Consider the following 6,090-nt stretch of genomic DNA (forward strand, 5'->3'; position numbering starts at 1 on the left):
GATTGAGAAAACGAGTATATTTTATGATTTGTGTAATTTACAAAGAATAATTATGGATAATCATAGACATAGGCTTCATTATTCACTTGTATTCACAATATACTTAAATATTTCTATTGCAGCAACTATAAAAGAAACATTTTGATAACTTGTTGAAGTGGGTACACTATGTCATGTTTTCCCTAAGATTTTGTATAGTTTATACAACATAGTATTGTGTGATGTGATCACTGATTTCATTGCATCTACTCATATTCTTCAGGAACACAGAATATAGAAATCAAACATTTGCATCAGAATTTATTCTTCTGGGACTGACAGATGATCCAGAACTGCAGCTCATTCTTTTTGGAATCTTCCTCTTCATATACCTAGTCACAGTGCTAGGAAACATCATCATTATCTTGGCTGTCAGTCTTGACTCCCACCTCCACACCCCTATGTACTTCTTTCTCTCTAACCTATCCTTCACTGACATCTGCTTCATCACCAGCACTGTCCCCAAGATGCTGATGAACATCCAGAGACAGAACAATGCCATCAGTTACACAGATTGCCTTACACAGATGTACTTTGTTGTTTTTCTTAGTGGAATGGAAAACTTTCTTCTTGCAGCAATGGCTTATGATCGCTATGTTGCAATCTGCCATCCACTTAGATACACAGTCATGATGAATCCAAGCATCTGTATTGTGCTAACCTTACTCTCCATTTTCAGTAGCATGATAGATGCCCTGTTACACATTTTGTTGGTGTTGCGACTATCCTTCTGCACATATTTAGAAATCCCCCAATTCTTCTGTGAACTGGCTCATATAATCAAGCTGTCATGTTCTGACACTCTTATCAATAACATCGTGGTATACATGGCAACTTTCATATTTGGTGGACTTCCATTTTGGGGCATTATTTTATCTTATGTTAAAATTGTCTATTCAGTTTTGAAAAAGCCTTCAATAAGAGGCAATTACAAGGCCCTTTCTACCTGTGGGTCTCACTTGTCAGTTGTTTTCCTGTTTTATGGTTCAGTGATTGGGGTCTATATCAGCTTTGCAGTGATTGACTCAACTAGAAAGACTGCAGTGGCTTCAGTACTGTATACTGTGGTCCCTCAGATGCTGAATCCCTTTGTGTATAGTCTAAGGAACAAAGACATGAAAGAAGCTGTGAAGAAATTAAGTGGCGTGATTATGTAACAATACAGGTAAACAAAGTTATAGTCACCATTGAAAAATCACTTCTTTCTTCATGAGTGATTTGTCTCAATAGAATTATATTATATTTACTGCTCTGTTAGTTTAAACATTGTCAAATATTGTAAATTCTGAGAAATTTACTAATAAATATTAGCTTTGTTAGGCAATAATCTATGAAAGTGATATACTTAGATAAATTTAATGAGAATCATTGTTTTCAAAACAAATATATGAATGTATATTCATTTGTAGGATAATGAAATTATACCAAAAATATATTAACAAGCAAAGAAGTTTTTTTTTATTTCAAGGATGTTGGTGGTAGCACATGACCTGCAACAGAACCTATGGCTTCTATTGCTCTTTTGAAAATTATCCTCTTCCACAGACAGGTGCAGCGAAAATTAGACATATGAAATTGAGGGAGGTAACATGACATGTGGCAAATTTTAGAGTAATGTATACAGGATATGTGAGTTACTAGCTATTTTGGAACAAGCCTAATTTAAGTCCTAGATACTAATTAATAAATATAAGCCTGTGTTTATTTATTTGGATAATGGATCAAAACTAGAGAAACTCATGCATTACACACACACACACACACATACACACACACAATTTATAGATATGTGTGTATAATTAAATACACATGCATATATAAAAGAAAGTGTACATGTGACATGTGGCAAAATGCAAACCAATTGGTGAATTTGAGAGAGAGCTCAATAACATGGAAAGAGTTTTAGTGATAGATACATAATATAGTAATCACGATTTAAGTTCTTTAAATATATATTTAAAATATAAATTGTAAAATGAAAGTGATATTATGAATAGCTAAATTTATGTGAAAATAGATTTTATTATTCATTTTTCTTTCAGCATGACACACTCATTATTTAGTCACAGTGGTAAGTGGTACAGTTTATTCTTCAGATTCTCCAGGCTTACCATCATTAACCTTCAGAATCATCCTAACCATCTACGTGGCAAGAGAGATCTGCTGCTTTTTGCCAGTCAAGGTTTCTATAACATGCTGATACTGCATATTGTTACTGTCCTTGTGCAGGTAGTCAATCTACAGGGCAGGGTTAGACTCCTCCACTTGTCTGGCTAGGACTTCAGTCATGGTCTGGAAGGGATTCATGCCACCGTTTTCTGAAAGAGCAATGTGGATGACCTCCAAGGCATCTGCAAAAGTTCTCATGGCATATTGTTCCAGAGTGGGGCACTTGTCTACCTCTTGGCTGACTGCCAGGGCACAGGATATTTCAGCTGCCCCTCCTCCATATACAACACGGTGGAAATGGATGAGGTTCCTCGCCATAAGCTCCTATCCTACCCCCCTTCCTCCTCCTTCTATGAGGGTGTTTCCCCGCCCGAACCACTCCCCCATATTCTTGCCTCCCTGCCCTGACATTTATCTATACTGGGGGCTCCAGCCTTGGCAGGACCAAGAACTTCTCCCATTGGTGCCCAACCAGGCCATCCTCTGCTACATATGCAGATGGAGCCATGAGTCTGTCCATGTGTCCTGGGAACTCTGGTTGTTATTGTTGTTCCTATGGGGTTGCAAGCCCCTGCAATCCTTTCTCTAATTCCTCCAGTGGGGACCCTGTTCTCAGTTCAATGGTTTGCTGATAGCACTCTCCTCTGTATTTTTCATGCTTTGGCTGAACCTCTCAGGAGTCAGCTATATCAGTCTCTGGTAAGCATAAACTTATTGGCTTCATCAATATTGTCTAGGTTTGGTGGCTGTATGTATATGGGCTGGACCCCCAGGTGAGGTAGATTCTGAATGGACATTCCTTCAGTCTCGGCTCCAAATTTTGTCTCCATATCTCCTCCTATGAGTATTTTTATTCCTCTTTTAAGAAGGCCTTAAGCACCTACACTTTGATCATCCTTCTTCTTGAGCTTCATGTTGTCTGTGAATTGTATCTTGGGTAACTCAAGCTTTTGGAAGGCAGGATGAAGTTTGGGGGGAGCTTACTCATACTTTCAGGATGTGCAGGTTAGGGGAAGAACCTAGCTCTTGGGAATGGTAAGGTGAAAAAAACCCTTCTGCCCCCTCTTGCTTTTTCCATCTCCTCATGCTTGGGGATTCATGTCTTCGAGTGGAAGAATTTGAATGACCCATCTTATTCTAATAAAATTCTACACTAAAGCCATCTGCCTCTGGCCTTTTGTTGATGTTGTTGCTGTCATTTGCTTATTTGCATGTTTTGGTTAAGACACTTATACAATGACTGCTTCTATTCACTAGCAATTAGAAGATATATGACTCTTTAAATTGCTAGTGTGATATTAACCTAACTAAGGTAACTGGAATGTATTGAGAAAAATTTCCATTTCTTTTAGGTTTTCCTATTTGTTGAAGTTTTTAGAGTATTCCACTTATGATTTGTTGTTTTTTCTTGGTTTCTTCTATTATGTCTCCCTTATTGTTTCTAAATATTTTAGTTTGGATAATCTTTATTCAATTTTTAGTTACTTTGAACAAGAATATGTCTATCCTTTTGATTTCCTTACAAGATCAAATATTTGTTCATAGATTCATTGTATGGCTTATCTGTACCATCTACTTCTTTGGGTGTGATTTCTTCTTTGTTTTTAAGTTTCAATGGTGTTATAAAATTGCTAGTGTGAAATATTTTCTTATATTCTCATTCTCACCTATATTTCAAAGCCATTGAACTACATCAATATCTCCTGGATCATATTCTAATCTTCATTTATCCACACCACTGAAAAGCCAAGCATCTCAAGAATGCATATTTATGGCTTATGGCAAGTGCCTAAAATTATTTAAAAACATTCAAGACATCAAATACAAATTTGCATGAATCTCTTTATTTGAAGAATGAAAAGATCCTACCTTGTCATAGTTGGAAAATGTCAAATTCTCCACACCTAGAGTCTTGGTATTCACTGCCTCTCACTCCATCTATATTTTTCCACACATACTTCTTTCTCCTGGCTGTGTTATTTCCTAATTATGTATTCTTTCTTTCATGTATCTTTAATAATTCTATCTTATCCTGCCTATTATATTACTGAAACTCAATAAAACATTGTTCTTAAAATATATGCAAAAAATAAATTGTAGCTACTCTAACTCAATTTGACTCAGCTGAAGAAGAGCAAATGCTGATGATTAGAACTACAAACTAATGAGAAAATATATTGGATGGGTAAATATGTAACATTTAAAGAATGTATTTTTATGAAAAATAAATAAATAAATAAAATTAAACCTTAAAGAAGAGATAACTAATATTTGTGCTTCCTGAATATTTAAAAGCCAGGTAATTTTACTCTTCAATATAAAGGTGACTGGAATTAGCCTAACATTCACTATTGATAATATCAGAATTTTTGTAAAAACAAGGATTGGCTCAAGTTTTAATAATAAACCTTAGTATAGGCATATGATTAATTATTAAATTGTAGCCTTGGCCAAAAGTAAGATAATATAAAATCTTGGGACCAGATCAAATGGGTAAGAATGAATAGATTTGCATTTTTCTACATGGTGACCTCTAGTTTAACTTGAAAATGCTGTCCTTTTTTGCACTGCATGGTTTTAGCTCCTTTGTCAAAGATCAAATGACCATTGGTGTGTGGCTTCATTTCTGGGGCTTCAGTTCTATTGCATTGATCTACCTGCCTATCTTTGAACCAATACCATGCAGTTTTTATTACTTTTGCTCTGTAATACATCTTGAGGTCAGGGATGGAGAGTCCCCCAGAAGTTCTTTTACGCTTGAGAATAGTTTCACTATCCCGGGTTTTTTGTTATTCCAAATGAATTTGCAAACTGCTTTTTATAACATATAATGGAAAGTGGTCTGAAATTCTCTTTCTTTGTTGGGTGTTTGTATGGTTTAGGTATAAATGTAATTGTGGCTTCATAGAAAAAAATCCAGTAGTGTTCCTTCTGCTTACACACAAAAGAGTGGGGAAGTTACTTTTAGATCATTTCAAGGAACCATCCAATTTTTACATTGACATATATTTCTGTTTCATCAATTGTATATCTTATTTACTTCCTTCATTAATATTGAAAATTTCTCTTTCTATTTCTAATTCTTGATGTGCATCTTGAGTTTATACTACAAATCTTTATGCATAAATGAAAGCATTTATGTTACAAACTTCATCTTACAACAAGATTTGTCTAATTAAAGACTTTCTTCCACAGTGTGTTTGTATTTCTTCTAATTCTGCAGTTACTTGTTTCCTTATTTCTTCAATGAATCAATTATAAAACAAATGTATTATATTTAACATGAGTTTCCTACAGTTTGTTTTTCATTCTTTAGTTTTGTTACATGATACATACCCACTTGCTCATTTGAAACTGAACAACTCTCTACTCAATGATAACTTGATCAGGGAAGAAATAAAGAAAGAAATTGAAGACTTCCTGGAATTCAGTGGAAATGATGACATAGCATACTCAAACTTATGGGACACGATGAAAGCAATACTAAAAAAAATCATAGCATTAAGGACACTCTTAAAGAAATTAAAGAGATTCTATACAGGAACTTAACAGCATAAATGAAAGCCCTAGAACAGAAAAAGGAAATACATCAAAAACAAGTAAACAGAAAAAAATAATGCAGCTCAGAGCCAAAATCAACCAAATAGAAACAAAGACAAAGATAAAAAAAATGAATGAATCCAAAAGCTGGTTCTTTCAAAAAAAATCATTGATCTACACTCATAGATTCATAGGAATAACATAGTAAAAATAGCCATTCTACCAAATGCAACTTAGATATTAAACACAATCCTTAACAAATTACCAACACATTTTTTCAAAGTCCTGGAAAGATCAAGTCTCAAACTTAATATGAAAAAGCAAAAAATCCAGGATAGCTAA

At 34.6% G+C, this 6,090-nt stretch overlaps 1 pseudogene; it reads left to right on the top strand.

Moving 5' to 3' along the window:
* Positions 1 to 221: 221 nt before the first annotated feature.
* LOC116907267 lies at positions 222 to 1,196 on the top strand (annotated as a pseudogene).
* Positions 1,197 to 6,090: the final 4,894 nt, after the last annotated feature.

The sequence above is a fragment of the Rattus rattus genome, chromosome 8 (assembly GCF_011064425.1).
Source record: "Rattus rattus isolate New Zealand chromosome 8, Rrattus_CSIRO_v1, whole genome shotgun sequence".
In the NCBI taxonomy this organism is placed as follows: Eukaryota; Metazoa; Chordata; class Mammalia; order Rodentia; family Muridae; genus Rattus; species Rattus rattus.